This window comes from Leptonychotes weddellii, chromosome 7 (genome assembly GCF_054177405.1).
Source record: "Leptonychotes weddellii isolate Sample4059 chromosome 7, ASM5417740v2, whole genome shotgun sequence".
In the NCBI taxonomy this organism is placed as follows: Eukaryota; Metazoa; Chordata; class Mammalia; order Carnivora; family Phocidae; genus Leptonychotes; species Leptonychotes weddellii.
Genome location: NC_138375.1, coordinates 81,559,097 through 81,585,463, shown reverse-complemented (window position 1 = coordinate 81,585,463; position 26,367 = coordinate 81,559,097). Strand labels below are relative to the sequence as shown.

General features: G+C 36.7%; 1 long non-coding RNA gene across 1 annotated transcript in view; it reads left to right on the top strand.

Annotated features, from left to right (window-relative positions):
- The window catches only part of LOC145722664 (uncharacterized), a 365,883-nt gene that overhangs the window by 34,649 nt on the left and 304,867 nt on the right, over positions 1 to 26,367 (top strand). The gene's annotated exons all lie outside the window — the stretch shown is intronic.

Genomic DNA, 26,367 nt, shown 5'->3' with positions numbered 1-26,367 from the left:
TGTGCTCAGTGGGGAGTCTGCTTCTCCCTCTCCCTCTGCCCCTACCCCCACTCGTGCTCTGTCTCACTCTCAAATAAATAAAATCCTTTTTAAAAATTTAAATAAATGAGTAACAGTACAAAGCTGATTATAAATCACTTTATTTTTAAAAATTATATATTTGTTTTAATAACAGGGTTTGTATCTCTAATTTCCATTAAAATAAAGTTATCAGGATGACTGAGTAGGCTACATAATCTTTATATTTAAATATAAGTATTGTAGTAATAAATACTGTAGGGGATGGAAGAATTTGGTGGCAGATCAAGGAAAAAGATGTAATGTAGCACACACAAGCTTTCTGGGGCTGCACTTGACAGAGTTGCATAAGAGAGAAGTCCCTCAGAGCATGAGATTATCCAGAGGCATATAGCAAGGAGGACAAGGAAACACTTGGGGGCGATGGGTATGACAGAGGAGGCTAACATGTCTAGGAGATGCTACTGAACAGTGTGGGTGGGAGTATCTGGGTCAGAGGACTCCAAAGGCCATAGCAGCTTGACGTCTTATAACTACAAGGCTCTATTGTATCAATGGCCAGCAGAAGTGGGTAAGATTTCTCAAGATATGAAAAGAAGACAGGCTCTAAATGGCTAAAAATCTATTTATTTGGGTATTAGAAAAAAAACTGGATGTGTAAAAATTAGAGTTTTGTAACCGTGGGCTTTTGAGCCAACAAGTCTCAACTTATAGTGAAGAAATAAACAACCTAGGGACCAATGGCCATCTTTATAACAATTATAGTGTAAGAAATATATAGGTATATATATATATACTGACACTATTTCACATTTATATCTGTGATATTCAACAATGAAATTGCCAAACTATAATTGCCATAAATGAGCATGAACAAGGAGGGCCGAATATTTATTTCCCCTTAGTGAAAACAATTCAAGTGAACAAAAACACTATACAGGAAAAATTAGTACTTAAGCATTTTTACCAATTATAAATGCATATTTTAATGTATTTAATTATATTTAAATTATTTTATCTTGTGTAAAATTGCCAAAAGAATGGATTATTGTCATGCTTTTCAGAGGAAATTTTAATTATTTTCTCCTCTCTTATTCTTATTCTTCTGCTTCTTATTTTCTTAGAGCCACTCTGGCATTGCTGTCAGGGAAAGAAAGTCAATTGAAATACATATTATTGATGTTACATTAACAGACTCCACAGATAGCAATGTGAACCATGAATTAATAACTACATAAAATACAAATCTGGGAGGGGGGAGGGAAAAATAATAAATAACAGCTTTGAATTGTGTGGAAAGGAAATAAAACATCATTCCAATAAACTAACAAACAAGACCCATTAGACTTATTAAATGCAAAGCGCTATGCACTTTACATGAAGTTAATGAAACCAGATGGGACATATTTTATTAAGGAGCTGTTAAAAGTTAAAAAAGAATTCTAAGATAACTGTGGGTTGAAAGCTTGCTCTGAAATAATAAATAAAGATTGAGTTGTGTGTTGGGGGAAGGTCAAGTAGAATAGCTCAATTCAGCATATCATTAGGAACCTGTTATGCAATAGGCGCCCAGGATATCAAGGTGAATAAAAAATGTTATTTCCAGGACTACCATGTATGGGTAGCCAGTCTTACCACCTTAAAGTAACTCACAGTCCAGTAGAGAAAAAACAAAACAAAATACTGTATAAAGAATAATTAATCTTTCCCTTCATAATTACCACAGTGCCTGTGTTCCCCACAAAACCGAGTACTTTGAATATAGGAGCTATGTGTACAGATTCTCCACTGTAATAGTGCATGGTAGGGACTCAGCAAGCATGTGTTAAATTGATTAATGAATAGTATAGGAAGAGCACCAGCCTGGATTCTTACTCTGCCTCAAGCCTAAAAGAGTTTAGCCAAGTAACCTATTACCACCTTTGAGTTACTACCGGATAAATATTTTTTTCCCATTCACAAAGACTGTCATTCCAAACTTGGAATTTCCCAAAGTTCAGCTTGGGTATTGGAAAAAAAAATTGGATATGTAAAAATTAGAGTTATATAACCATGGGCTTTTGAGGGAGGGAGAGAGAGAATCTTAAGCAGGCTCCTGCTTAAGTAGGCTTCTACTACCTTTCTCTCATATCCAGAGAACCTCCTTTATCTGTGAGTTGGGAGATGTTGTATAGTTTCTTCAGGAACCCGGAGATCCACTAATTAGATTGACAATACAAAGGGGAAACTTCAGAGCGCATATCAGAAGCCCAGTTGGAAATCAGCGGGTTAAGAGCCAGAATGCTGGGTCACGACGACGTGTAGTCAGTCTGGCGTTACTACCTGCCCCCTTCCAAGATCTTTTTTTGTGACTCAGAGAGAAGTCGGGGTTTACATTTCACAGAATCCCCTTCCCTGTTTGGTTCTAGGTTAGGATTTTCTAAAGAGAGGCTCTGGCACAAGATTTTGAGAGCAGAAGAGGAAAATCCAGATTCCTTGAAGTAAGTACAGTCAACTGCATGCATAGATCTGAGATTCACAGAAGCTTCCTGGCAAGTTTTTGCAAACCAGCCATTTCACTAATGCAGACTGAGAGAATTGGGGGTAGTTTCACAGAGATTCTAGACTATTAAAGCTTCTGGGCAAAGTAAGGATGCACTTCGATATTTTAGGCCGAGAACTTCACTGACATTTGTTCTCTCGGCTACTCTAACAGTTGTATGTGCTTCTATTTCGGATAGTAAACTTTTGTGTCCAAGTCACACAGTGAATAAATAATGAAGTGAATAATCTCAGACAATACTATTGTCGATATCCACCTCCAGTTCTTCGGTTCTTAGACAAAGACAAGTGGAAGACTTCACATAATTATCTTTGTGTCTACAACATTAGCCAAAGGCAAAAGTAATTGTGTGAGTAGTAAAGAACCCCAACTCTGGTTTATGGATTTCTTAGCCTTTTTTAAGAATTGAAACTGGCCTCAGTGGTAGGACTGATCCAAACACCTTCTTGAGCTTGTAGGCAAATAAGTTCACGTTGTGGTGCTTCTCATCTCATTGGGAGATAAAAGCCATCTGTAAACTTGCTCCTTGCTCAGTGTTTTCATTCTTTCAAATGCATGCAATTGTGATAAAATTAAAATAGACTATTTATCCCAGCTATTGGACTGCCCTGCTCACATAGGGATTCTCTACGCCACATCTGTACATGGCATAGATCTCTTACTCATTTTCTATACTCAAAGCCCCCTGGCTTGACAGGTGGTTCTTATATTACTGAAAATTTCACTCTTGTCCCCAGTGGCTGCTTAATATTTTTAGCCTTTTCTCTTCTCTGTCATTATCTTCTGATGTTAATAGAGGTAAACTTAGGCTATAAATATATATATTTTTTACGAATACAAAGAGTGCCTTACTTAATAATTTTCACAAACCCTATTTTAAACAATATCAGAGTACCTCTGTATTAGAAATGTGGTCACTTTTAAATGTTGTATGTAGGGGAGCCTGGATGGCTCAGTTGGTTAAGCATCCAACTCTTTTTTTTTTTTTTTAAGATTTTATTTATTTTTTTGACAGAGAGAGACATAGCGAGAGCAGGAACACAAGCAGGGGGAGCGGGAGAGGGAGAAACAGGCTTCCCGCAGAGCAGGGAGCCCGATGTGGGACTCGATCCCAGGACCCTGGGATCATGACCTGAGCCGAAGGCAGACGCTTAATGACTCTTGATTTCGGCTCAGGTGATGATCTCAGGGTCCTGGGATCGAGCCCTGTGTCGGGCTTCACACTGGGCATGGAACCTGCTTAAGATTCTCTCTCTCCCTGCCCCTCTGCCCCTCCCCTTTTCCTCTTCTCTCTCATAAATAAATAAATAGTGTAGAAATATGAGTTGAGAGTTTTTGCCTTAGCTCTCTCTATAACCAGGTCCAAACTATGCTACACTGGACCATCAAATTTCTCTTTTAATTGGCCTCTCCACCTTCAACATATCTCTTTCCTCCATTCCCAGTTTCTTCCAGACTACCTATTCTACATTCTCTGAGATTAGATAGGGTCATGTAGATCAGTTCTGACACAATGTGGGCAGAACAGAAATGCTCTTTCAGTCCTGCCTCCACAAAAAAAAAAAAAATACTTCCCATATATTAAATCAGGTGCCGAGGACTCAGTAGAAAACACTGAGGTCCTAGGATCTGGTGAAAGGATCCCTGGATCCCTGAATGAGTGTATGAAGTAGAGCCTCCCACTGACCCACTATACTATGAGATGAGCAGGAGAAATGTGTTAATTTGTGAAGCCATTGAAATTTTGGAGGTAACCAGTTAAGAGTAGATCGCTTAATCTGGGGGAGACAAACCATGAGAGACTATGGACTCTGAGAAACTGAGGGTTCTAGAGGGGGATGGGTTAGCCTGGTGATGGGTATTAAGGAGGGCATGTAGTGAATGGAGCACTGGGTGTTACACACAAACAATGAATCATGGAACACTACATCAAAAACTAATGATGTACGGTGATTAACATAACATAAAATAAAAAAAAGAGTAGATAGCTTAATCTGATTAAATGGGTTAGTCTAATCTGTCTAATCTCCAACATGTACCCAGTGTCTACAGAATAGAAACTGAATATTTTAGAATGATTTTCTTTTTTAAAAAAATATTTTATTTATTTATTTGACAGAGAGAGACACAGCGAGAGAGGGAACACAAGCAGGGGGAGCAGGAGAGGGAGAAGCAGGCTTCCCACTGAGCAGGGAGCCCGATGCAGGGCTCGATCCCAGGACCCTGGGATCATGACCTGAGCTGAAGGCAGACGCTTAATGACTGAGCCACTTAGGCGTCCCTAGAATGATTTTCTAAGACATCCTTCTAACATACTGTTCTAGTGTAAATTTCTCCCTTTCACAGACCTCATGCTTAAGATCAGAGTCAGAATTAACTGAACTAGATAATTTACATGATCTGAATAATCTGAGAATATATCCATCATTTCCCCATTTAGAATTGCTTCTGTCAGACATTTGCCATGTGAAATCCTGCATATATATCCATTAAGGTGACTAAATTATCAGGGGCACTGTATTTTTTGTGAATGTGTGAGCGTGTGTGTGAGCACACATAAGTATGTGCATTTTAAAGGTTGTCATGGCAATAAGATTAGATCTGCCCAGTAAAGATGAATGTATTATGTCATACAAAAATTGAAACTCTCATCTGTGAACTATGGTTTGCAGCATTCTGATTTTTAAGAAAAGATATTCTGGTTTCAGATGAAAAGCCAAGCCTCGCGTTATATTCCAGTCTCAGGACCACAATATATTAGACAAAATATTAGGTGCCAATGCTAATTTTTTTTAAACCGTCTCTGATTTTTCTTACTGATACACGTAGTGTATTTTGGAAATGGCATTTGTTTTGCAGTTTTGTAGTACCCCAAAAGGGGTCAGATCCATAAACAAAATAAGACACCCACTCTGAAGAGTGATGGTTTACTGTTGTTGTTATAGACTCATATGGCAAATCTATGTAAATGGTCTTACACTGCTTGAGACAAGGTTAAATATACAATCATTCCAAGATATTCTAAAATATATGTATTTACTGATCAGCCAGCACTCTGAAGTGTGAAAGGCATCTCTTCATGTTATATAAGAGTTGGCTTCATACATGAGAGAGCATGGAGCCTTAAGACTTAATTGACATTTGTAAGAAACAATCTGTCCGCACGGAGCACCATCTGTTTAAGTTACTGCCTATCAAAAGAATATAAGAATCATCATCTTGTGAACAATCATTGTAAAACCAGGGTATCTGTCTCACTGAGTAGCTGAATAGCAGAAAAATACATTTTGTTAGAAGTAGGCTGATTTCCATTTAGGAAAAACTATGGAATCTTGATTTCCCTCTTTCAGAATCAATGTAATTTCTTGTCAGTGCTTAAATTGTGTATGGTAACCAAGAAGCCAGGTTTACTTCCTTTTTTTCTTGAGCAACTGGAATTATTAGAGATGACTAAAAATGGCTGAGGATAGTGTTGTGTCTTTATACCCCAGTGTCTTTCAGAGTTTTTTATACATGGTAAGAAGGTAAACACTTGTTAAATTTAATTGAAGAAACTGACGTGGCATCAAAACACACAAATCAAGTTTTTTTTTAAAAAAAAATGTAATATATTTAGATTAAGTGAACTATTTGCTTCCTACCTTGTTTTGGCATAAACATGCACAATAAAACCTAACAAAGATGAAAATCCAGTATCTATTATTTTGGATAGGACAAAAACAATATAAGCCCTGCTGTTTGTGAACATAAAAGAAAATTGCTTACCTACTCAGGAAGGAGTTGGACTAGCTCTAAAAACATCATTCCTTTTATACTTACACTCTTTTTTTCCACCAGTCCTGATGTTTTTGGTTTTTTTTTAATTTTATTTTATTATGTTAATCAGCATACATTACATCATTAGTTTTTGAGCTGAGATCATCTGTGTTCAGGCTTGACAATATGGTTAAGTAGAAATAAGGCTAAATAAATCTAATGAATTTTTACTTACAATTTGAAGGTCAATGATGCACAGTTTTTGAGAGACAATGACTATAATTAAGTCCATTCCCCAATTTTTTTATCTGCAGTGATAGCATGGCAAAACTATAATTATACATAATGACACATTTCCCAAATTATGCATTATGAAGATATTTAAAAAGTAATCATATGTAGATAAAAAAGGCAAAAGACTGTTACCTAATCCTTCAAATGAAATTATTTCCACTTTTAAAATATTAAATAGATATTCATGGGTTATTTCTCCTATGGTTTCAGTTTGCTTACATTCCCAAATTAACTCTTTGCCGGTATCTACAAGATAGTAAGTACTCAGATAACATTTAAATATGTACTTCACCAACAAGAAAAGACAGAGAGAAATGTAACATAATAAACTGAAGAGGGGCGCCTGGGTGGCTCAGTCGTTAAGCGTCTGCCTTCGTTCGGCTCAGGTCATGATCCCAGGGTCCTGGGATCGAGTCCCACATCGGGCTCCCTGCTTGGCAGGAAGCCTGCTTCTCCCTCGCCCTCTCCCACTCCCACTCCCCCTGCTTGTGTTCCTGCTCTCGCTATCTCTCTCTCTGTCAAATAAATAAATAAAATCTTAAAAAAAATAAATAAACTGAAGAGAACACAGAAATTGATTAAAATATGTTGGTAGATGTAATTAACTATTATACTTAATAAGTTTATGTATTAAAAAGAAAAATTTGTGGCACCCAGCTAAAGCAGGGCTGAGAGAGAATTTTATAGCACTGAACATTTACATAAGAAAAAAGTAAATTTTCAAATCATTAATCTACACAGTCACTTTACCTTTTATGACATCAGTATTATCCTGATACCAAACCCAGAAAAAAACAGCACACTCACACACGTGCATACACACATACATGTACGCATGTGCGCACACACACACACACACACACAAAACTCCAGCCCATTATTCCTCATGAATATAGATGTAAAAATCCTTAACAAGAGATTAGCAAATAGAATTCAACAATATATGAAAAGAACTATGTTCCATGATCAAATGGTCAAGGTACAAAACTGGCTCAATATTCGCAAATCAAGTAATGTAATTCATCATATTAACACGCTTAAAAAGAAAATCACATGATCATATCAATTGATACAGAAAACACAGTTGACAAAATGAAACACCCATTCATGATTAAAAAAATAACTCTCAGAAAACTGGGATTAGAGGACTTCAACTTAATAAAGAACATCTACAAATTTAGTTTGTAACCAGAATCATACATAATGATGAAAGACTTAATACTTACCCCTACAATCAGAAAAAGGCATGATATCCAGTCTCACCATTGCCATTAAACATAGTATGAGAACTTTAAGCCAGTGACATAAAGCAAGAAAAAATAGAAGGCATATAGATGGGAAAGGAAGAAACAAAACTGCCAGTTTGCAGAAAACATGGTGGTCTGTGTAGAAGATGATGTTAAGTGACAAAAGTTAATCCCAAAGGTCCCATATTGTGTGGTGCCATTTATATAACTTTCTCAAAATAATTAAATTATAGGGATGAATAACAGATTAGTAGTTGCCAGGATTACAGGATGATGGAGAAGAGGGGAGGGAGGTGTGACTATAAAGAGATGGCATGCTGAAGATGTTTGTGTTAATGAAACTGTTCTGCCCCTTGATTGTGGCAGTGATGACACAAATCTACGCATCTCATATATGATATCAAATTGCATAACATTGTACCATTGTCACTTTCCAAGTTTTGAAATTGTATTACAGTTACGTTCCAAGGAAACTAGGTAAAGGGTACATGGGACCTCTCCATATTATTTTTGCAACTTCCTATGAAACTACAATTATTTCAAAATAAACTTTAAAAAAAAAAGAAAGGGGTGCCTGGGTGGCTCAGTCTGTTAAGCGGCTGCCTTCAGCTCAGGTCATGATCCCAGCGTCCTGGGATCGAGCCCCACATCGGGCTCCTTGCTCTGCGGGGAGTCTGCTTCTCCCTCTCCCACTCCCCCTGCTTGTGGTCCCTCTCTCGCTGTGTCTCTCTCTGTCAAATAAATAAAATAATAAATAAATAAATAAATAAATTTTTTAAAAAACCACAGACTAGAAGATATTTGCTATTACTATGAGTGACAAATAATTATTACATGAAATTTATGAAGAATCTAAAAATCAATAATAAAAAGTAAATAACCAGTTAGAAGAATGTGCAAAGGCTGGAAGTCAATTCTTAGAGGAAGAACAGGTGCTAGTAGACATCATTAATTCACCCTGTTAATTATGCTACACTGTTTCCTGTGTATTTGGAATATTCTATTAATAAAAACATGAATTTCCCCCAAGTTATAAATGGAAAACGGGACACACAGATTTGTACATACAGTTACCATTTGAGTTTGTCTTTTCTTCTATTTTATAAAATACTCAGACTTAAGAATAAAAACTACTTCAATCAGAAATTCTTTGAAATATTAAATGTTAGTGTACAACACCATTCCTAAACTCTTTGTTTAGAAGTCAGGATCTCCCAATTTCTAACTAGTTAAAAATACCGTGAAATGAAATAAGACCAGTTTATTTAATCTGTTGCATAAATTGTGTATGTAGATGGTGGAGTAGGTGTTAAGAGAAATAGGAGCATGGAAATGCTTGTGAGGGTGGGGAGGAGTGTAGTTTACAGAGCTAAACAAAACTGCAATATAGCCAGGATATATAGAGTTTAGTAACTCTATATATAACTCTATATATCTGCCCCTCCCCCTCCCCGTTAGTACGTGTGCACTTGCTCTCTCTCTCTCTCTAAAATGAATAAAGTCTTTAAAAAAAAGAAAAAAGAGTATTCCAAAAGAAGTTATACAGCTTAATAATCCACATAAATTATCAACATTAGACTAGTAAGAGGATACCAATGCCTATAACAGCTTTTATGACAAATGAATACTTTCCATTTTCTAGTTCTCTTATTATAAGTGTATTAAAGCTAACATACTTTTTATATGCATATATTGCTTTTTCCCAATGTAAGTGAGATATACATTTGTTATTTAGTTTTTCACCTTGGATTTATATGTTTACTGAGACTTTTTAAAAAAAACAACCTGTTTGATTAGGGTAGAAACACTATTATTTACTACAACCTCAACCATTAAAACTAAAGCATTTCAAAGGCAGCTAAAGAAAAAAAATAGATATGATATTCCCAGTCAAGAGCAAAGCACTCAATGCATTTCACAGTGGTAGCAAAACTTTTCTCTTAAAATAGGAAAAAGATATTTATATGAAACTTCATCATCATAATCAAATATAGCACTACTATACTGAATATTGACTTTATACATCATGCAAGACTTTGCTATGACTAAAATGTATTATTAAAAGTAGAGTGACAGATGTGACAAAATCTACTGCTTGTGTGCCTTCAACTACATTAAGTCTCATCACAAACTGAAAGAAAAATGTATCACATGGGATAAAGAATAAAAAGAACAACTCCAAGGGTTATTATCTTGTCACTTCTTATATATTGAGACTTACTCTATAGCCATTCTTTTAAGTGAATGAAGAGCCAGAATACATTACAGTCTATAGCATGTTTTTTTCTAAGACCTCTCTTTCAATTTACTCTTCTGTCCTGAAGTGATCACCTCCAAGTCCATGGCCTCAAGTCAATTCTAAATTGATGATGTTCTAAATTAGTTTTATCTCAGAATTCTTCTCTGAGGTCCATATCCACCATGGGTAATGTCTACTCAGTTTCTCTATTTGGACATCTTAAAAGTGCCTCAATTCCAACATATCCAAAACTGAACCAAAATTTTTCAGTTTCCATTTCTACCTTCTAAGTATTGTTCTCTTATTCATGTATCTTTATCTCCATTGAGAGCTTCCGGGCCCAATTACTATAATCTGTCATCAAATTCTACTATCACTAACAGCCTTCCCACCAGTCTCCCAGAAATCATTTTGGCCCTATCCTAGCCATTCTTCATTCAACAGCGAGAAACATTATTTTTAAGACCAAAAAAATGACCTTGGGACAAAGGGAATAATCAAGTATATCTTGAACTACTTTCAAATAAAATGATAAATGACCAGAGAAAAATGAACAGAGAAGTTAACAAAATGTAGGACCCTGGTTATGTTGACAAGGGAGATCAGCTACAATGGAGGGTAGAGACAGAAGCCAGACTGCAGTGAGATGAGGAAGTAGAGATACTGTGTGAAAACAATGGTTTTAAGGAATTTATGGACTGAAGCAGAGAAAGAGGGCAGTTGTAACACTGAAATATTGAATCAAGGGAGGAATTTCCTAGGATGCAAGGTCACAGAAAATATTTGTATGCTGGTGGATCCATCATGCCCCAGTAGGACAAAACCAAGAAGAACCAAAAAAGGTAGGTTTCTGATTTTTGAGGGGAAACATTTTTAGATAAAATCTGTGGCTCACAGAACATGTCTTCATCCAAAAACTTTGGCCCTATAGACAAGATTGGGATCAAAAAGGTAATTAAGTAACTGGAGTAATGGTTTCCTACCACGCCCCCTCCCTGCACCCTAGGGCTGATGAATGTAAGGTACCCAGCTGTATGAAGTGGATCTTCATTAAGAACTCTAAATGAGGGACACCTGGGTGGCTCAGTCGGTGGCTCTGACTCTTGTTTTCGGCTCAGGTCATGATCTTAGGGCTGTGAGATCAAGCCCCATGTGGGGCTCCATGCTCAGCACTGAGTCTGCTTGAGAGTCTCTCTCTCCTCGCCCTCTGCCCCCCCACCCTCTCTCTCTCTCTCTCTAAAGTAATAAAAAAAAAAACCCTCTAAATGAAAGACATTAAAGAGTGGTCATTGTAGAACCTGCCAGATGATAGAGTGCTGCAACTTCTCCTTCCTGCATCATTTGAGCACTAATAATACCCAACTGTATTGATCCTTACTAACTATATAAGTAACAAATTAAAGTGAGAGACAATTCGTATTAGCCTAATGGAACATCCAGTGACCAAATTTTCTCAGATTTTTGGGCGAAAGAGTTGTATTCCTAATATCCACAAGTTTTTGCCTAAAATTATACCATAATATGAAAGTAAAAGCAGTTAGTCCTAGAGCCAGCTCCAAAGGGTGGATAAAGGGATGAAATAATGAAATTATAATAAAACAATGAAAGAAGTACTAAAGTTTCTCTACCTATAAAATTGCAAGTTTCACAGGTTTTTATTTAAAAGCCCAGACTCTGGAGTTAAACTGAGTTCAAAACTCATGTAGACTCTGCCACTTAGGAGAAGAGTAATTTTCTTTTTAAGATTTTATTTATTTATTTGTCAGATAGATAGCGAGCACAAGCAGGGGGAATGGCAGGCAGAGGGAGAAGCAGGCTTCCCCCTGAGCAAGGAGCCGGATGCGTGACTAGATCCCAGGATCTTGGAATCATGACCTGAGCCGAAAGCAATGCTTAACCGACTGAGCCACTCAGGCGTCCCAGAGCAGAGTAATTTTAAGCAATCAGTGTTCTGGAGAGGTCAGTTTTCTTTGAATATTGGAGCCATTTTTTTCAATTTCACATTGATTTTTTTATTAATGCCAACTGTTTTTTTTAATTATTATTTTTTAAAACAAACAATAGCACAAAAATGTTTCAAGGAAGCAGTCTCACAATCTGATGACCTGAAATAACTGTTAAGCCACACCACAAATGAATTCCCGTTAATAACACACGCCAAAAAAATTTTAAGGGAAAGGACAAAGAAAGAAACAAAAGGTAGAGAAGAGGAAAGCAATGAGATTTCAAGTGAAAACACTGTTGGATAGGTAAGGCTTGTTAGTAGGATACACTGTGAAAGCAGGGCAGCACCCGGTCTTACTGTCTTTGTTACTGTTTTTTAAGCTGTTACCACTAATACACAGGCCCTGTAGCAATTACCACTGACTTCTCCCATGTCCAAAACGAACAAGGAGAAGCCAGTGTTGATACTGTCATAAAAAGGTTTAATGGCCTATCAAAAAACTAAAGCCATTTCTAGCAGAACAACTTTTACAGAAAAGGCTAGCTGAAAATCTTTTCATTTCTATTGTCTCACCTATATGCATTTCAGCGTTCTTAAAAGTCATCTTAAAAAATAAAGAAAAAATAATGTGTATCCGTTTCTTTTATTTAATGTGGCTATAAAGATACTTGACAAAAAAAAAATTTTTTTTTTGACTAAACCCTGTTCTAGAGACATTCAAAAACAAAAAGCTAAGACTCCTGTTAAACAATGTGATATTTTTGTTTCACCCTTACTATTGTATTGTGTAAATATAAGGCAGGGGTATAGTAAGAAGAATCAACTGATGTTACTCTTTTATAATATTATGGATACAAGAGGGGCACCTGGGTGGCTCAGTCGTTAAGTGTCTGCCTTCGGCTCAGGTCATGGTCCCAGGGTCCTGGGATCGAGCCCCGCATCGGGCTCCCTGCTCCGCGGGAAGCCTGCTTCTCCCTCTCCCACTCCCCCTGCTTGTGTTCCCTCTCTTGCTGTGTCTCTCTCTGTGTCAAATAAATAAATAAAATCTTTAAAAAAATAAAAAAAATATTATGGATACAAGAAATTGGATGTACTAGTGAAATACTACGTCTCCATTTGTATTAATAATATGAATGGAGGGGTGCCCGGCTAGTTCAGTTGACAGAACTTGCGACTCTTGATCTTGGGATTGTGAGTTCGAGCCCCACATTGGATATGGAGATTACTTAAAAACAGAATATTAAAATAATAATAGTAACAATAATATGAATGAATATAAACCTTTGACAAATATAAAAGTAAAGCATTTAACCTCTGAAAATTGCTATTTTAAGGATAATAATATTAAAACAAATCCATCAAAATTCAGCGTGGACTTCTATTATGTCAGTCTTCAAAGGTTGGCATCTTCCCTCACACTTTACTGCACTGTCAGTGGGAAGTAGAGTGTTTTATCAGCTTCTGGAGAAAAGGCAGCATTCTAAACAGGAATAATGGTTGGCACACTTTTTTAAAAATAATGAGCAGCTTATTGCCATTAAGACAAGAAAATTACTATTGCAGACAGTCATCACTTGTAGCTCTAATTGCACGCTTTCTAAAATGTCTGTTTAGGAAAATTACCTCTGGTATATTTGTGGACTACTTTGAGATATATAAATTACAGATTTACAAAATTTTTTCTAGGGAACTAATCAATTGTAGATAAATACAGCTCGATAAACAATTTAAAATACAAAGTACTCAGACATATGTGTGACAGAACTTAACTCAGTGCCTCATTCTAGAAATAACTGTAGAATTTAATGAATGAATGATTTAATGAATGAATTAACAAAATAGTTAAACAACTAGTAGAGAACATTTATAGAGTCAAACCTAGGTACTTTATTAAAGGCTGATTTAGAACTATTTTTTCATTTAAAATGTAAATCTTTATTGTGTCAAAATCTTTCCACCTAGTGTCATCCCTTTTATCTCAGCCACTGCCAAGTTGTTCTTTCTTTCAGTGACCACAGCATGTTATGATTACCTTATCACTTATTGAACTTTGTTATAATTATTTATATTTTATGTATTCTACAAGACTGTAACCTACCTTAGAGTCAGGGTCTGTATTCTTAGTAACCGAGCACTATGCCCGATATCTAGCATTGTACCACATTATATGCATTAAAATGTTTTGAATGAATTAATGAACAAGCTCATCTGGAATGGAATGAGTGACTTGGTATAGACACTGGGAGGGTCGAGGAAGGCTGCTCTCGGGATACAACAGAATTTCTTAAAGTGAGGAGACTTTCACCAAGCAGTGGATGCCAGGGACCTGGTTTAGGCAACAACAGGCAAAGACATGAAAATTGGAACCTGAAAATTGTTCAGTATGTCAGTAATTTGGTATATCTAAAAACCAAATGCAGAAGGAAACTGGGAACTTAGACACATCTTGCAGTCAGTGCTGTTGGTGCCTGGCTAGATACCCTCCATTTTTCTGGTGTTCCATTGTTATGGCTTAAACTGTGCCTCCCCAAAAGATAGGTTGTTGTCCTGGTACCTGTGAATATGACCTTATTTGGAAATAAGGGCTTTGCAGATGTAATCAAGTTAAAATGAGGCCATTAGGCTGAGCCTACTACAACTGATTTCCTTTTCAAATGAGGGAAAGCTGGGCACACACACACAGGAAGAATGCCATGTGACAACAGAAACACACACAAGAAGACACGCCTGATCCCCAAAGCAGTGGCAGCACCTCACTTCCAGATGCCGAATATTGTCCCAGTGATGTACTGATGCATAAAAATCCACCGCAGATTCAGTGGTGTAAACAACTGTTTCACTATGCCCAGGGAAGCTAGATGTACTCCAGGATAAAGTTTCATTATGACATCCATGCAGACCCTGATGTTTAAGAACCACATTGGTGCCTTATACAAAGTAACTGGGTTTCATTATCAGGGACAGACTACTGGGCTGGGTGGACGAGTAGTCTCACCAATTTGAAAGATCTTTTTGGCTATAGCTTGTATCTCTACATCTATTTCTCTTTTATCCTTAGAAGACAGAATTTAATGATCAGCAAGAAAACCTGAAATCTGCATTGCTGGCAGATAAAACATGTTCCTACTAACAAAAATCCTGCTTTACTTCCTATAGTTAATTTTTTGCTTCATCTCTCTAGATTATTTTATAGTTCAAAGTTACACACAGTTTAATTAAAATCCAATAAAACATCCATCATTCTTTATGATTTCTGGTACCATTTATGCATACATAGGCAAGAATATTCACAGACAGCAGACTGGGCATTTTTTAATGTGCTAGTAAAAAAAGAAGGAGAATGTTAAAGTAACATTAGCCATTTTCTTTCCTTCATTAATATTTTTTATTAGTTTTGATATATTCTCTGTAGCATGCAATATAAAATAAGCATTTTAGGGGCACCTGGGTGGCTCAGTCATTGAGCATCTACCTTCTGCTTGGGTCATGATCCCAGGGTCCTGGGATCGAGCCCCACATCGGGCTCCGTGCTCTGCGGGAGGCCTGCTCCTCCCTCTCCCACTTCCCTTGCTTGTGTTCCTGTTCTTGCTGTCTCTCTCTGTCAAATAAATAAATAAAATCCTTAAAATAAATAAATAAATAAATAAAATAAGCATTTTAATTCAATTGGTTAAAAGTATTGACATTGATTAGCATAAATCAAAATTTAGGTAATTAAATGTTGGACATCTTCCAAAACGTTCTCTTCTACCTTCTGGCTCCAGAAGAGTAAACTTCAAAGAAACACTAAAATTACCTCTGTTCTCACTGTGCTACCTAAAACCAGTATACATTTAACGAACATAATGGAATTGATTTTTTAAAGTTATACAACTTGGGAAATTTTTCTTTAGTCCCTTCATGTTTTAATTACTCAATTTAACTTTTTTCTTTAAAAAAAGTTACTCATACTTAAGGAAATAAATGTTTTAAATAAACAAAATCTGAGGCTAATAAATAAGATAATAAAATTTCATACTTTATTCTTTGTTTCAGCACTGAAGCACCTGTCAGCCTATCATATTTTCAAGTACACAAAACACATCACAGATTTTGTTAATAAAATCTAAGAAGGGGCAAACAGGTTTAAGCAACATCATCCTTTTTTTCTTAGCAACTGAAAATCAACAAACTTAGAAACTGTAGCATTGGTCTCTGATAGACCAACTGTTATTCAAAGAAAAGCTATACCTTGTTATGAAATTTTAGGTAATGCTAGAAACCTTCGATATACTCCCATTTTACAAATAGCTAGTTATGAGTAAGTATCTAAAATTATTGTATCCTATTTAAGAAAAATTAACTGTTTCTTATTGTTTGATTACTTCCTCTTTCAAAATGAATTTTTAGATCTAATTTTTGTTCATTACTTTGTAAATTATGTTTTAAAAATTCATAATATGCTTATTGCTACAGTACCAAAGTGAAGTGAAACGGAGCATTAAGGCTTGCGCCACAATCTATTTCCTTGGGTCAGTTATCTGTATATTTCACAAGGAAAAGACTTGACCTAAATCCTATATTTCATTGTGGTTACTTTTTGATATTTGAAGATTATTCCATTATTTCCTTAAAATCATCCTGTATACTATAACCAAGCTTAATATAAACTACACATTATTAAAGATATGCTATAGCATTTTCTTGAAAAATTGATTTTAAATTTTTGCATTTGTTTTTTCTGGCATATCCAAATTTTCCTTATATTATTTATGTTCTTAACTGGCACATTAATAAAGTCACATACCATTATACTACTATATCTAACATTATGTACTACACGCACAAATAGAATCACTAATACAAAAAAAGTGCTAAAATTGTAAAATTTTAGCATGGATGCCTTAAATTTCTCTTTGAAATTATATTTGTACACTAATATGTTTGAAAGGGATAAAATGATTTAATATTGCCAGAAACGATGAAATTTTGTGAAAAAGTAATAAAATAGAGCATGTTTTCTTATATTTTCAAGTTGAACATACCTTTCTACCAATATGGAAGAATTGAAACTTTTTTAAAAATTATTATTGAATATGCTAATTTCAAATGCGAAAAAAAGTTATAATCTAAGATACAGTATGTAAATTATATAGTTGCACACATGCCCGGGAAAGAAACTTATGTAGATACTTCTATGACTTCATAAAATGTACATGGTACAGAGATCACCTGAATATTTTAAATTTTGTCCAACAAAACAAACACAAAGAATCTTCCTCTTCTTCATGTTGTCTGAAATTCTCTGTAAAAGCATCATTTCTTTTACTTAGACTTTGATTCTTGCTAACTTGCAAAGTCTTCCGAGACATTAGCACTCCAATATAATGTCAACTGTTTATATATTTAAAAGATACTAATTTTAGGGGCACCTGGGTGGCTCAGTCAGTTAAGTGGCTGCCTTCGGCTCAGGTCATGATCCCAGGGTCCTGGGATGGAGCGCCACGTCAGGCTCCCTGCTCAGTGGGGAGTCTGCTTCTCTCTCCCTCTGCCATTCCCCTGCTTGTGCTCTCTCTCTCAAATAAATAAATAAAATCTTTTAAAAACGATACTAATTTTAGATCTCATAAAAGCCCATTTTTCCCAGAGAGAGTGTGTTTCTTGAGTCCTGGAGAGGAACATGCAGAAGAGAAGAGTCACAGTGTGGTAGAACAGGAGTAGAGCTCAGAAACTAAAATACTGGGGCGCGTGGGTGGCTCAGGAGGTTAAGTGTCTGCGGTCAAGGAGTCCCAGGATTGAGCCCTGCATGGGGCTCCCTGCTCAGTGGGGTGTCTGCTTCTCCCTCTCTCTCTCTTTCTCAAAGAAATAAATAAAATTAAAAAAAAAAAACAAGCACTGAAAGACTAAGGGCACCATTTTTCTATCTAAGAGTTGTGTTAGGGTACTGTGCTCATACAAAACTGGGTGGGACCTTGAAATCAGAAGCGAGAAAATCTAGTGTAAAGTTTTTAACTTTCTTAGAGCAATGCAGAGGGAATGTTTTCTTTTCATCCTTCCACCTGGACCCAGAAATAACCAGCTATTGTCGGCCTTAAGATACCCCTTAAAACAGTCAGCACTGTAACACTGAGCAGTTCTGTGTGCATGGATGAGGAAAAGAGTATTCAGCCTGGTGTCTAGATCCTTCCTGCTTCTACATATTTAAAACATTCTGTTTTTTTTTTTTTCTTTCCACCCTATTATGTTAAATGCTGAGACCCTTGAAAAGAGAGAAAAAAAGGTTCAAAGACAATTCTCAGATTCTAGACTGGAATGACCAGAAAATGAAATGACATCAATGAAAAGAAAACTGGGAGGAAGAGTAGATTTGTGGTGCAGGATGGAGTTGCACCAACATAACACGTTCACTTTTACACACACTGTCTGAGGTGCTGTTATGACTTCATAGGGGAGCTTATTAAAACTCTCTAATGATGGCAGCATTGACAGAAGTCAGGTTAAGTACAGAAGGTGGAGGGCATTGCTTTCAAAAAGAAGATGACTAGTTTGGCATCTAAGAGGGAAAGAAATGAGAACTTTTTCTCCTATTATCATTATCAAGTCACCTTCTCAGACCTTTTTAGTTTTCATGATTCAAACTTTGGAATCTAGCATATTATTTTCCTGATATATTTTAATTTGGCATCCTTAATCTTTAACTCCTGTTTTTGTCATTTCTTTCCTAGAATTACAAATCATTTAAAGTTGCAAAGTGATTTTTTAACATTGGATCTGTATATTTCCACCTAATTCTCATGGTTCACATGAGAAAGAGAGAAAAGGAAAAATCTTGTCCAGAACAAAATTATGCAGTTATGTATATGTTATCATTTGTCATCTTGTCTGTTGATCTAACCACTCTCTTTAATCCCTAGCTGCTTCCAGGAATCAATCCCCCACCCCCAACATTTCCTAAGTAATCTTGCCTTCTAGAAAGTTCTTGGATTGTGAATTTAAGTCAAATTCTTATATCTGTTCCTAATGTGTATCTAAGCCTTTGTCTCTAAGTTTAGAATCAAAGATTTTACTTTCCTTTTGAGAATGATAGGAAAGTACTAGGATTTTTTTATTCCCCTGTAGTCAGGTTTGGCTACTTCCCCAATATATGCACAAGATTGCTCTGAGAAGTGGATATAATTCACATCAGTTATTTTATTTCACATAATAAAAACCTGTGTCCTGGGAAAATAACTTTTAATTCATCACCTGTTTTTTATTAACCATAAATTACCTTTAACTCTACCCTCTCCTGTTATGTCCTTCCTTCAGGATAGGATATCTACAGCAGGAATGCAAAGAGAAAGAGGGAAAAAGAAAAACACCTCCAATTTCAGCTTATGAGTTTCTGAAAAGACTTTGGAAAATACCAGGTGACACAATAGGTTGAGTACTAGGGATTTTGGATCTTGCGTCCCTGAATACTGAGTGTCAAAAGCCACATTAATGCTGAGAGCTGTGGGATAAGAATACAAAATTCAGACTTGTTCAGCAATAACTTCAAAACTTGTCCAAGTTGATAATAACCTATACATCTACAAGTAACACAGTGATAATAATAATAACCTACCCTTCAATAGTCCTCACACTCAAGGTTTCTTGCATGATTCAGGTTATTCTCACAATAAATGAACGATACTCTGATGTCCTTATTCGGTAAGAGAGGTGTTCTCGCTCACATTTTAAGTTTATATTCTCTTTTTAACAATTACGTCATTTATCTTTAATGAACTGTAGTAGATGTTTTGCAACCAGCGCTCTGTTTACCTTTGTTAGTCAAAAAGTGCATGAGGCCTGAGTGCAGAGTGCCGTAGCTCTTTTCGACAAGGACAGTGAGAAAACTAGGAAACTATCAGAGATAGAATGTCTGGGGTTTTTCCTTCAGAGGATGGTCTTCCTCGTGGCACCAGTCAAGAAAGAAATTCCTTCCCAGTGAAATGATGATGGAATTTCCTAAGGAACTGATTTCTTTTAAATCTTACATGAAAAGCTGGGAAATGTGAGATCAGTGACCCAAGAGGCCAGGAGGGTAGGAGTGCCTGGACGGCCTGGGTGTCTTGACAGGGTATCTTTGGGACATATGAGCACAGATTTTGCAACCTTAATACAAAAGCTGATATACAAACAGAGGAAGGGCAGCAAGTATGAGGAAGGTAGGAGTGATCCCACAAGAAGGAAAAATAGCAGCACAAACAGTGGTATGGCAGTAATAATAACAGCTGCTATGTATTGAGCATTGCTACTTGCCGGATACAGTGCTAAGCACACTTGTCCATTTAATTAAAAACTAATTGTCTATTTTAAAGGTAGAGCTAAGGAAAGGTTCATTACCTTCTAAATGAATGGCTCTCGGAGAACACAGATTCACAGGATAGGAATAAAACAAAAGCAAGCTTTAATATCACCTCCCATCTGCCCTCGATGCAGTGGGCAACAGAGGGGAGGATCAATGGAAGCTTATACATGTTCAACACTACAGGCCGTGGGTAGCACACACTGCTGACGGAAAAGGGAGTGGGCGCTCGGCCAGCAGACCGCGTGATGCTAAGGCAGTTGGCCCTTCCCTTGTTGAGAAGGGTGAGTCATTGCAGTTGTCCAGATGGATCTCAGCAAGTGCAGAAGGATTGGCTCAGACCAAGTATATGTCCTGTTGACTCATACAGCTGTGAGGAGATAGTCATAGGGCAGTGGTTTCCAACCCAGAACGATTTTGCCAGCAGAGGGGACTTTCGATAACATCTGGAGACAGATTTGGTTGTCACAACTTGGGAGGGGAAGGGCTACTAGCATCTAGTGGGTAGATGCCAGAAATGTAGCTAAGCATCCTATAATGTGCAGGACATTACCCTCAACAAAGAAGTATCTAGCCCATAATGTAAATGGTCCTCTGTTGAAAAAACCTTGCACTAGAGCCAAATTACATAGGACTGAGTGCAGTTTTGACTCTAATTAAGAATATCCAGGCATCAAAGGTTAGGATGCTCAGAGGCAATTATTAAGTCAGTCCTCTTAAAGTATTATTATGTTGCTAAAAGTAAATTATGAGTGATTGAAATGTTCTATATCTTAATTGTGGCGTTGGTTAACAAGTGTATACAGTTGTCAAACTCATTGAACAGTCTGCTCAAAATTGACATGTTTTATTGCACATTACTAAGGTCTCAATAATGTGGGTTTTAAATCATAATCTCACACTCAAACAAAGTATTTGTATTTAAATTGAAGCTGCCACATAATTTGTCCATTGTTTTAACCAACATTTCAAGGAGTGTCTCTATGGAGGAGTCTTAGGATGGATACATAAGGGATAAGAAAAAAAACAAAACTAGCTGCCCTCAGAGAGCTTACATTCTAGTAGAGCATTAACTTCTTTGTATTTCAGACCTATATACTTCAAGCCATTGAGAAAGTTAATTAAAAAGTAACATATGGAGAGTCACAGGGAATTTGCTAATACAACACTTTGAAGCAGCAAATATTTCAATTAACCCTTCTTGTAGCCCTCTAAAGTAGGTAACATTATTGCCCATTTGAAAGATGAGAAAAGGTCATGCAGCTCACCCAGAGCTAAATGATTAGGGTAGACTATGAATCTGAATCCCTGTCAGTCTGATTCTGAGTGATAATATATTGCCTGGAGTGTGCAACTCTGGGGAAATGTGCAAGAACAAGAAATTATAGAACAATTATGACAATTTACAACCACTTTAGCAAAGTTCCAAGAGTATATATAACCTGTGGAAATTGAATTCTTATAGAGGCACTCTATAGGATTTCAGCAAGAAATCAGGTCTCTGGAGAGGGGATGCTATGTGCTCAACCAAACCATTTCTGATTTCCTCTAGGGCACACAGACATCTCAACGCCTCAGACTCCCTGCATCTAGATGGTAGCACATGATTGATTCAGATAATAGCATTTGGGTACAAGCAGTGCATGCCACCTACTGAACAACCCTGTGGAGCCTCTACTTTCTCTTTCTTAGCATGGTGGCAGGCAGGGTCAATCCAGAGGATTGAGTGGAGCACAAGAGGATGATGACACTTGAATTACCATGTGGAAGATCACATGCTGAACATTTGATTCAGACTGTCATATAGTGAGAAAAAAAAATTGTATTAAGCCATTAAAATTTGGGGATCATTTGTTATGTTAGCTAGCTTTAATTACCTTATCTAGCCCAGGCTGCATAAAGCACAGAAGAGAAAAACTGATAGAGTAAGTAATACTATAACAACTTGGTATGTGAGAAAAATTTATGATTAGTTTATTTACATGCTGATATTGTTCCAGAAGACATTTGAGGTATAGAACAAAGACACATACTATATAACAAGATAAAATAAATTTAAAATTGGGGAGGAAAGTGAAACAAGGGAAAATAAATTTAGGAAAGAAGATGGAGCCGGGAGTGAAGTAAGCATAATAGATCCATTGTCTTCCCTAAAGGTGGGTCACACATTTGGCTCTAAGCATCCTAGGAACCAGTATAAGGAGAAAATTACAATGAAGTCTGTTATTCCCAGTACTCATAAGGCAAAAGCAAATCAGCTACCCAGGGGAAGCATGTTTATTCTAGTTCTAAGACCAGAGAAAAATTTGTCCTGTGGGTCCTCATAAAAATGACAATGTGAAATATATTGAGACACATCCTCAAAGGAAAAAAAAAATCTCCACAGTAAACCCTGCAATGAGATTCATAAGTCTAAAATCCCTTAGTACAAAGTGGTAAGAAGATACTGAGCACAACTCACATTCAATGATACAGCTTTAGAATGCTGTTCAGTGAGGGTCTAACTTAAATTGAGAGATGTGAAGAGAACTGGAAATTAAGCCTAACCCGCTTTGTATAATAATTTTATAATTAGTTGGAATGTTTAAAAGAGCTGCTTGGTGAGTTTGGGAACAGTTTATTCAAACTGCATAAATATCCTCAAGAAATACACATTTTTCTTAATTGTAAGTTCAAACTGAAAAGCCAAATACAAAGGGAGCCTGGGTAGCTCAGATGGTTAAGCGTCTGCCTTCAGCTCGGGTCATGATCCCCAGGGTCCTGGGATCGAGCCCCACATCGGGCTCTCTGCTCCGCGGGAAACCTGCTTCTCCCTCTCCCACTCCCCCTGGTTGTGTTCCCTCTCTCACTGTCTCTCTCTGTGGCAAATAAATAAATAAAATCTAAAAAAAAGCCAAATACAAAAATTCTTACAGCATAAACAGACACATCTTGATGGACTGTATTAACCATATAGTTGCCAGCCCCTTGTCTAGAGGAACAGAGTGACTTTGATCTGATACCTGCAATCTCACCTGAATGGTCAAAATAGAGCAGCAGCTTATATGCATTGATCAGCAGTAATGGGCCTGGTTATAAATCAAGATTTCCAGATGGTCCTTATTTGCACAATTCTTTACAATCACCACATGTAATACAACAAAGTTGGTTCTACTGTCATGTATCTTGTCTATTTTCTTCTACTCTAACAAAAAAAGGATTTCTTTTTAGAATGATGCACCAAATTGATTTTCAAAATCCTCTTCCTCATTTAAATTATATTTCCCTAAAATAAGTAAATAAAACTATTTAATCACTTAGTATCCTAGTTATAGAAACAATCAGGAGATGCCATGGGGAATTTAAAGAAACCTATTCAAAGCAATAATAACAAGTTCCATTGCAAGTTAAGTCAGGATAGAGATTGAATATAAATATAACTACAATCAGTGATTTTCGAATTAAGAAGTGTTAGTTTCTGTATTTATCTTGTAAAAAATGTATCTACCTATACTTGGCGATTCTCAATGACAATTATATTACGTTGAAGGGTTGCAGGGTTCTTGTCTCACAGAGTCAAAGAATGAATCGTGCGGACAAAAGGGTGAAGTGAAAGTTTATTAAGTGAAGGTGAGAACAGAAAGGAAAGAAAAGGAGCTCTCTAGAGTGAGAGGGGTACCAAAAGGGTCGCCATTGAGGGCTTTTATGGTCGGTCTTTTATAGAAAACTGACCAGAGAACTTGGTAAATATCTTGTCTATAACATTTAAGACAAGCAAGGTGGATTTGTAAATATGAAAATGTCTTGTCTATTTAGAACAAACAAGGTGGATTTGTCTATAACATTTCTCCACATCTGGGATTTCAGGGAGCCTGGTTGCATAGCCCACTGCGTGACCCTAGTCACGTCGCCCCCTACCTGTTTCTTCCTACCTAGCCTCGGCTGTCCCTTACTCACTGTGAGTGAATCTATCCAAAAAATGAACCGTTTTTAAACCTACAATAAAATTGGAATAAGAAACATGAAATACTTTTAAGGAAAAAAATGGTATTCAAAAGTAATGAAACAAAAGGAAGAGTAAAATATACAGCTCAATCAAGTAAGCATTTTTTTGGCAGAACTTTTTCATCCAGTTGGTCATCACTAAATCATTCAGAAGGTTGGCAGAATATTTTCCAACCCTCATTGCCACAGTTGAATTACATTTTGTCTTTTCCTAAAACGAGGTGTTTTTTTTTTCCCCTACAAATGTAAAATTTCCAATAAAAGCTAACACAGAGTTCTGACTTTAATTCTGCAGTATGAGAAATTCTAAAAACTTAAGAACAAAAGAAACATATTAACTTGAGTTTTTCAATGTAGGACAGAAACATAATTTCTTCACTAAACAATCTATTTCTAAATAAACTCTAACCTAGTTCTTAAAATCCTATATAGTAGCTATTGAGAGAAATGACAAATATTGTACTTTAATTTTTAGAAATACTATTCTATATAATGTAATTTCAGTCTCCAAAGACTCCTGTGGGCTTAGAAAGTACACTGCTCACTCTATGATATACACCCTACTCACTACTTAAAATAATTGGGTTTTATTTTTAAAATATAACTTTGGAGTAAACTCCATGTCCCTAAAGATGTTTTCTATTTTGTACCAATATGTGAAATGTCTCATTTCTCTTGAAATTCATTTTATAGCAGAAGAGTATCATACTGAATCAAAAGTTTCTCTAGGATGATTCACATTTTTCTTGCCAACTATTATGACCGGATTTAGATTGTTAGGCTATATGTATAAGACACTGCATGATACCAGTTCCAGGTTTGTACTCCTGTATAACAAATTACCCCAAAATTTAGCAGCTTAAAACAATCATTTATTATTTTCTCTTATAGTTCTGGAGGACGATGGGTTCAGCTGGGTAATCCTTCTTTAACGTAACTCATAAAACTGTAGGCAAATCACGACCATAGCTGGAGTCACCTGAAGGCTTCTTTACTCATATATCTGGTGCCCAGGCTGAGATATGGCAAGAAGAGCTAGGGGCTGATCTGGCCTATTTTTTCTCCTCATCTTCCCCGCCTTTCCTTCATGTGGCTTCTCTAAATGGTTAGCTTGGGCTCCTTTATAGTCCTGGTACTCTCGGGGTAGTTAGACTTCTTATATGGTGGCTGACTTCTCTCAAGAAAACATTCCAAGTTGCCTGAATGGAAACTGCAAGGCTTTTGATAAGCCAGACTTAGAAGACTCAGAAGGTTATTCTGTTGCATTCTATTGGTCAAGCAGGTCACTAAGGTCAAGAGGAGGGGACTTAGATCCCACCTCTCAAAGGGAAGAGTTACAAAGATATTGTGGCCATCTTCAATTTACCACAATACCTGTTCAAAAATGGAAGATTGCCAAATTTCTTCGAACTTTTTCTTCGCTCCATAGTGAATTTCAAGAGATTGAGATTAGTTTAAAACTCCTAAACTCAGGGTATGTTAGTTATTTAACTAATTTATTAATTAGTTACTAATTAGCAATTAAGAAAAATAATATGGGGTGCCTGGGTGGCTCAGATGGTTAAGCGTCTGCCTTCGGCTCAGGTCATGATCCCAGAGTCCTGGGATCGAGTCCCGCATTGGGCTCTCTGCTCTTTGGGAGCCTGCTTCTCCCTCTGCCTCTCTCTCTCTCTCTGTCTCTCATGAATAAATAAATAAAATCTTAAAAAAAAAAAAAGAAAGAAAAATAATATGGAAACGAATATGAAATTTTCCCTAGTACTCAGTTTGCTTTATGACAACAACACTTTTAAATAATTATCAAGAATGTGTTCTGCCAGGGCGCCTGGGTGGCTCAGTTGGTTAAGCGACTGCCTTCGGCTCAGGTCATGATCCTGGAGTCCCTGGATTGAGTCCTGCATCGGGCTCCCTGCTCAGCGAGGAGCCTGCTTCTCCCTCTGACCCTCCCCCCTCTCATGTACTCTCTCTGTCTCTCATTCTCGCTCTCTCAAATAAATAAATAAATCTTTAAAAAAAAAAAAAAAGAATGTGTTC